This window comes from Xenopus laevis, chromosome 9_10S (genome assembly GCF_017654675.1).
Source record: "Xenopus laevis strain J_2021 chromosome 9_10S, Xenopus_laevis_v10.1, whole genome shotgun sequence".
Lineage (NCBI taxonomy): Eukaryota > Metazoa > Chordata > Amphibia > Anura > Pipidae > Xenopus > Xenopus laevis.
Window position 1 is genome coordinate 20,550,602 of NC_054388.1, and position 8,474 is coordinate 20,559,075.

General features: G+C 40.0%; 1 long non-coding RNA gene across 1 annotated transcript; it reads left to right on the plus strand.

The window, feature by feature from the left end:
• Window positions 1-376: 376 nt before the first annotated feature.
• LOC121398947 lies at window positions 377-6,275 on the plus strand. The gene is made up of 4 exons (XR_005964633.1): window positions 377-1,350; window positions 1,887-1,977; window positions 4,189-4,294; window positions 6,245-6,275. It is a non-coding gene; the product is annotated as an uncharacterized LOC121398947 (long non-coding RNA).
• Window positions 6,276-8,474: the final 2,199 nt, after the last annotated feature.

The following is an 8,474-nucleotide window of genomic DNA, read 5'->3' on the forward strand; positions in this document are numbered from 1 at the left end:
AGAGGAAGCGCTGGGTTACTCCTGCCATAGTCAATAAGGGAAAGCTTTTTAAAGGGGAAATATGCTTGGAAAACTAGATGTTTTCTCACAGTTTGCAGGTGTTCACTACCTCGTTATTTCTTGCTCCACTCTCATCTCTTCACCAGTAAAATCAGAGGTTTCCCTTTGGATTACAAGTTAGGAACCTTGTACCCAATGACAGGTGAAAAAGAAGGAGGAATAGAGTCCTGTGTGCTCACGTTGGTAAAGTATGACATTCTTTATAAGTCACACTGGGGCTCATTTATAAACACTGGGGCAAAACTGCACCTGGGCAGTAACCCATAACAACCAGAAAGTCATTACATGTTTTTAAGCCAGCTGCAGGCTGAACATAGAAAGAAAACATTTGATTGGTTGTCATGGGTTACTGGCCAGGTGCAATTTTGCCCAGTGTTTATAAATTACCCCCTCTGAGTAGTTAAGAAACTCTAATGATATCTTATAGGGCATAGTTGTGCTTCTAACATGCTGGCACCAACGGGCTATGAGTTTTGAAATACAAACTACACATGTCATAGGCTGCTACTATCCTAATGCCAAGGAATTGAGTGGCATATAATATTTGCCTCTAATTAGCCGAAAAGCCTGAGCCTCTGTATGAATTTTCTTATAGTGTCTATTAATTAAATCTTTTTAGTGTGAATTGATTACGTGTAACGAATTGTCCAATATTCGTATCTTGTAAGTCTTTGATTTATATTCATGAATTGTTACTTTTGAATTAAGGTTTTTAATGTGTGATTATAAATGAATATTTGATGTGCTCTTGCTTGCTTGGGTTTTCCACTGAGAAATAAATAACTTTTTGACTATTTATACAACTGAATGTGGATTAAGAGTCTGAGCTTTCTTTAAAATTGAATAAATGCGATTAATTTTTGTGATTAGTTTAAGTGGCTAAACTGAGCTAAATATTAGCAGGAGTGTATTCATGTCACAAATAATGTATTAAATAATAATGTATTAAATAATTATGTATTAAAAGAAGCACTTGAAAGCAAGATCTTGGAGGGTGAGAACTCTGGCACCTTTGCAAGTGAGGAGACTGGAGAGTCACTTCAGGGGAGATTCCTGAGGATCAGATGAACTGTCCAGTGTAAAGAGGAAAACCATTTTAATGTATGAAGAAATCAACATGGAATCCAGTGGGACATGGAATAAAGGAAGGTTGTATGTATGATGATGTGTATGAAGAGCACTGGGATCAGGACCGTTGCAGTATTAGCAGGGAGCTATGTACCTATTTCATCACAGCTGTCGAAATGATGTGGGATCACGGGTCAGAGATGTCACCTTGACTGTGAAAAAGTAAATTGTTTTGTTTGTTTTTTGTGTTAATGTTTGACTCTCATGAATGTTTTGTTCATAATGTTTTGTTCATAGACGCAGTGTTACAGGGTAATTTTTCAGCCTGCAGATTAAGCATTCAATCAGCCCAATTTGACACAGCCATAACTAGATTTAGATTTGACATTAGCAGTTTGTCCCTACACTTCTGTTCTGCATAGTGAAAGAAAATGTAATCTAAGCAACTTCCCAAAATACATTCAGTAAGATATGTCAGTGCTTTTAAAGGCCAAGCAAAGTGATATTCAGTGGATGGTGGCTATTTGTGGGATAAACCTAATCAGCGGTGGAATTTGGATGATTAGAAAACTGGATAATGAACAACTTAGAGTTCATTCTGAGACAGCACAGAGCATGAGAGGGAGTTTGTATGTAAACACACTGGGGTTTTCTCACATCGTTTTTTAAATATCAGACAATGTCATGTTTCTAATGTCTGATGGTAGTGATAGGCATAATATATACATTGGTATAACTCTGTCCCATTTTCTCCACAGATGAAGGAGTATCACAGAAGGCGACCACTTCAGCACCAACGGGAGGAAAGAATGTGATCCTAATAACCCGGCACAGCTCTCTCCAGAGCCAGTGAGTCAAATGATCCTGCTCATTCATTGATCATCCTGCCCTGTGTAACACTCCTCTCCTTTTATACAGCAATGCCAATAAACAGAGACTTCTTGCTTTTCATTGTGTGAAATCTATCAGTCTGAAATCTATCACTGAAGCAGAGAAATGTCTCATCCACTCACATCTGCCTCTCTGCTTCTGACTTTTTCACAATCATGTAGCAGAATTCTGTTCTCTTCCACGTTAATCAGTTGGCATCTGCTACATTATCTGCTACATTATTTCATGAGTCAGGAGCAGCAGTGCAGAGAATATGAACATCCAGACTGCTTTCAGTAGAAACAGTTTAGTGATAGCTTTCAAACTATTGAAAATGTATCATTAATATAAATATATTTCATAAAATGTAACATGGTTAACAATGTATCATTCGTTATTGGTTCAAATCTACATTAAAGGGGTTGTTCACCTTCATATTAACTTTTGGTATGATTTACAGAGGGAAATCCTGAGACAATTTGCCATTGGTTTTCATTTTTATAATTTCTGTTTTTTTAGTTATTTAGCTTTTTATTCAGCAGCTCTCCAGCTTGCAGTTTCAGTAATCTGGTTACTAGGGTTCAAGTTACCTTAGCAACCATGCATTGATTTGAAGAAGAGACTGGAATATTGCCAGATTGCCAGTCCGGGTTTAGTAACTTGGAATTATGGGAAGACTTTTGGCCTAATAGTCCGATCCTAACTGATCCCAAGTCAAAAACCCATTCTTGGCAGCTAAACTTGATACAAGCACAATATAAACATCACTCCATAGTGACGTGCAGCAAAGTAATCAAACCTATTAAATGAGTGCCTGTCATCAGAATCTGCTTTTTCTAATAATGTCATTTTCTAGGGTAAACCTGCTGTTAGGGGAATATTTGGCCTTAAAATCAGAAGTATTGTGTTTTGTGCAGTGATTCTTTGGAAATTTGGTATTGATGTACTGCTTGTAGTTTGGAGATCTACACAGGTGACAAATATCCTTAAAACTATATTTATTTGGTATTGGCTCATTCAGGAAACATTGAACTTTCCAAATCTGCTGTGTTCTCGTACATATAATAAATTATGTTTCTGATATATGTGATTGTACTAAGTAAAATAGGATTTTTTCTTTCATTTCAAATCAGCCAAATAGTGTGGCAGTGAAAGGGTTAAAGCAATTATACGGTAATTACCACTTTCTGCCCCTAGATGGCAGTGTAGAAATGGGTTAGATTAGACATTAGCTATATAGTGTTTGGCCATTAGAGGGAGTAGTGAAACAAATAGGAGGTTCTAAGAGTGTGGAGTTTAGAAGAATTTGAAAGGAGACAAGTCACAGGGGCAGATGTGCATCAGAGGAGGAACATCTATTGAAGAAGCCACTTTGCAGGAGGAACAACTGGCAGGACCCAAGTAAGTAGGAAGTGTGAGGCCTGGTTAGCTATGGATTAGTTTTCTTATAGTCACTGCTCAGCCCCTTAGAGGGGAATGGGGTGACAGGTCCCCTTAGCATTAGGGCTGCGTAAGCATAGTGTGTGTAGTCCATTGTGAGCCAGAGATTATTGTGTGGGGTTGGTGTGTTTTATCCTCATTTGTCAGGGAGATTTGAGAGTCCAACAATATGAACCTTCGCTCCAGAAAGCTCAGGGTAGAGAGAGTATAAAAAGAAAGGTAAAAAAAATATAAAAAATAGTGTAGTATTGCTTGAGCTCTGTATCTAACCCCTTTTGTGATAACACTCTTATAGTTGCTTTGTGAGTTTTCCACATCTTTTTAGGTTAGGTTGTCCTTTAAATGAATAAGTGTTTCACACTGCAGAGAAGCTAATAAACGTTTAGACCGTTACTTCCACCTTGATTAAAACCAATGTTTCACTTTAGATGAATTGCCTTTAATTTCCACTCCCAAAAGACTTTAAAAGAAATACTCTGTATATAGTGTAAAAACCTTTTATTACGATAAATATGACTTGCACTCAGGTGTTTAAAAGGTTAAAAAAGTCAGAATGTGCACTATCAAAATAAATCTCTGATTTCTTGGGGGAACCTATTGTTAGTGGAAGTTTTGGCCTTGGAACCTAAAGTATGTCAAACAAAAGTGGGATTGTACATAAATGATAGTATTTGGAAAGCTCAAGTTGTCCCAAAACAACCTTGATATAGTTTTTTATATTTATAATTTTCATACATTTGTCTTTATCAGGAATATGCCAGTAAGAAGCAGAAGAAAGCAAAGGATAAAGCAGAAGTGATAGAATTGAGATCAGAAGACAGAAGAAGACAAGACGTTTCCCCGGGACACTCTCATGGTAATTATTATAACTTTGGTCGGTACAAAACAAGCTAAGGCTCAGTCCGGCATTGCCCAATAAGGCAATTTCTGGCAGTGGGCTGTAGAAGTAATTCATAGATAATGGTTTAGAAGTTTTCTATTATACTATACAGCAGATAGACAGAAGTCAGATATCCATTTATTTGTCAGGCGGTGTCAGAACTGATAGAACCGGGGCCCACTGTCATGTCCTGTTTAACAATAGGAGCTGCAGCCACAGAGTGCTGTCCATGGTACTGAATGGAAAAGACAGTTTAAGCTTCCCTCAATGGCTGCATTCGTTATTGCAGTATTTGTACCATAAGCCACAAGTTAGATATGTACTTTCTATAGCAAATGTGTTTTATGTAACATAGATTGAAAAGAGATACAGGTCCATCATGTTCAACCTTTTAAGTCAATATATAACCTGCCATTTGAAGCCTCTCCATTTTATCGCAGAGGGGCAAAAACAACTTGACAATCTGACTTGTCCCTGGAACAACTTGTACTATGAGCTATCTTCCATAACCATGCTAAAAACCATCCAACCCCTTGTAAAAGCTATCTAATGTATCAGCCTGTACAACTGATTCAGGGAGAAAATTCCACATCTTCACAGCTCTCATTCAGCTCTGGCGCTCTCTATACCATAGCTCTCATATTAGGTGCAATGTATTGCTGATATATAGAGATACATCACTTGTTCAGGACAGTGGAGATCCGTTGATGGCTGGAGGGCTCCCCAGGTTTTTCAACAGTTTGTGCAGGAGACAGAGGGAGGCCATACGGCATAATGCAGTCCCTTGGCAGTGGCTCTGCTAACATTGATTTCCCTCTAATGAATAGACTGTTTATCAGAAAACTAGATACAACACTTGCATATTCTATTCATTTGGCAAAGTATGCCCTGGGGCTTGTTATATACTACAGACATGTCCCCTTTAATTGGGCCCTGTCCGACTCATTGACCCACACAGCAAACCCCTGTCCACACAGAAAGTACACAGGGCATTTACCCATTAGTTTGTGAACCTTCCCACATAGGTGCCATCTTGGATCACAGTGATAGAAGCAGTGTTTGGGTGAAAGATGGCACATGAAGGAAGGTTCACAGAATAGCATTAAAGATGATTTGGGAAGGGATAATGTCTGAGGAGGCCAAGATGCTTATGTAAGTAGGACTGATCCTTTTAAAATCTGATATTTTCAAACTAAATTCCTGAATTGGGTCTACTTCACACCATATAGGCTCGCAAAACTATATCCAATGGTCTCAGATCAATGTATATCAAGTGCAACCAGGACATAGGGACATTTATACATGTTTTCTGGGAATGCCCTTGTATTCAAGGTTTCTGGAGGAGGTTCTGCAACACACGTCCCTAGTTTTGGATGCCCCAAGCTTAAGAACCCCGCTGGTTTGTCTTTTGGGAGTGATGGATAACTTTGGTCTGAAGTCTAAGGTTAAACTTTGCTATCTTCAACTGTTGTATTATGCAAAAAAGTCTATCCTTTTTGCACTGGAAGTCACTTGACCCCCCTACCATTTCTTTTTGGAGGGGGCAGATCAATAATATTTTGCCTTATCAAAAACAGACCTATGCAGTTTGGGGGTTGCCCAAATAAGTTTGGAGACATTTGGGGTGCATGGATGGAATGGGAGGCCGCTCCATTAGCGTTGGGCGTAACATGAAATAGTATGTAAATTGAAGGCACCACTGGCAATGGTTAATGTCTTTTTTTTCTTTCTCTGTATGTATGGTTTCTTTTGTTGTGTTATAAAAACTGCAAAGTAAAAACTTTTACCAAGCCCTGTAACCAGTAGCAACCTGTGATGCATTTGTGACAGTCACCTGCCCGTATCCTTTCTTTTTAATACCTCAGAACCTATAAACTGTTTTTTTTATTGCCTGTAATAACGTAGTTATCTCCATTTCTGCAATAGGCTGCTTGCAACTGCCTGGTGGGGAATCATTGGTCGTGAAGGTTTCAGATTTTGGGTGGCCAGGTAAGTGCACCTAATTTCAGCTTCAGAGGCCACCGTAAAGATAAAATTTCAAACGCCACAATAAATTACTGTATAAAGCAGTGGTTCTCATTTTTTATTAATACAGGCCTCACCTGAAGGTTCTTCCTCTGGCCAAGGCCTCCTTTAGGTCATGAAATGGGTTACAGGAATAGGAAAATATTGGTGTATTGTGATTTCATTATATCATGGTTTCAAAAATATGAAGTGAAGTGTTGGTCAGTGTTTAGCCCAGCTCTCTGGTGGATCAGTCTAATCACACGTTCCCTTTCTTTTCTCTCTCTCATTTAGGAGTGTTCATGTGGGAGGTGTTCAGCAAGAGCAAAATTCCATTTGAAGATTTTTTCAACTCCGAGGCTGTGGATAAAATCTCAGCTGGACTGAGGCTCTTCAAACTCAAGATGTCTCCCGAAAGAGTGTACATGCTGATAAACAACTGCTGGTAAGAGGTACAAGTGATTAGGTTTTTATGCATACGGCCCTACCTGTCAGTGCAGGACGACTGGGGTTAAGTTCTCCTCTCTGGAGGCAGGACAAACAATTAATGAATTTTAGACTCCTCCTCTTCCTGTGTCTCCTTCCATCCCCAGTTTTTTGTTTGTCCTGCTCGGAGGTGGACACATCATTCTTCCTCTCCACATTATTTTATTATTTTATTATTTTATTAATTTTTTTATTTTTTCTTGTTCATTTACATTTCCTTGTGTGCTCTTCACTGTATTTGAGCCCCCATCATGGTTGTGTGCTTTTCAGTGTAATGAGCCCTTCTGACAAGCTACTAAGGTGAGCCCCTTTTGTTATTCTAATACTAGTGTGCTCCCTTTGATATGCCTTTTAGTTTTGAGCCCTTATTATTGTGTGCTCCGCTCCTCCTGAGCAGCGTTGTGTGTTGTGAGCCCTCCTTGCCCTCGTGGTTTGGAATAGTGCGCTCCATGCCCCAAGATATAGCGGAGTAACTATCTGGGGCACATTCAGGATGACCGGCATTTTGTTACCTGCCCAGACGCAGAGTCCCTGCTACCGTTTAGTCCCTGCTGCTATGGCTCAGCTACGGTAAGCCGCATCCTGCCGCGGAATCCCTTTCTCCGCCATTTCCGCCTACCTACGTCACTTCCGCCTGCTCTCTAAGCGCGCCAAGACTTGCCGCGCATAGCAGTGACGTCACAGGGATCGAGGCGGACTGGAAGCACGCATCTGAATCGCTTGTTCAGCTAAGTAACTTCCAATTTTACTGGGTCCTCCCCTTGCACTGTATGAGCGATCTTTTCAGTCTGCAGCATCATGGCACATTCTAAGGAACTGTTTGACTTAATTGATGATTAGGCTGACATTCAGAAAAAGCCTACCAAGCCTACTAAAAAAAGGGGGAAGAAAAAGGAAGCAATTAATGCCTCTCCATCTCCCCCTATCCTACATAAGATGTCCAAATCTACCCATTCGGCAGATTCTGACAATGGATTAGAGCAACCAAGGCCTATATCCACAATTGCCACAGTGCATGCAATTCAGGACCCCCCTACACCACCGCAAATTTCACCGGGTCCTGCTAGCCCTGCTCACACTTCTCATTCTCAGTCTATTCCCCAGGAATTTTCTCCAGCATCTTCTGCCACAAATCAGCAATTTTCACAATTCTTTGGATGGTTACACTCTCACATTCATACATCTGTCCAACAAGCTGTTGCTAACCAATCACAAATCCCTACTCGTTCCAAACCTAAGCCTAAATTGACTCAGCCTACCCATTCTGATTCTTCAGACTCAGTTTCCAATTCAGGTTCCGATTCCGAATCTGATAACAGTTGCTCTTTAGACTCCGATTCTTCAGTTTCGGAAGAGGCAGTTACTTCTAAGCAACCGGAAGATCTCAAGTTGCTTCTTAAATACCTGTGTGATACACTAGAAATTAAGGAAACTCCTTTACCTGTATCTAAGATTGACAAAGTTTTGGGCAACACTCACAAAAAATCCAGAGCATTTCCCACCAGCAAATCGGTCTCACAGATTCTCTGAGGAATGGTCTGAACCAGACAAACGTAACACTGTCCCGCAGAAGTTTTATCCTAAATATCCGGTTACAGATGAGAATAAGCATTTCGCAGACAAGTCACCTAAGGTTGACTCTGCCATTGTTCGCTTATCAAGGAAC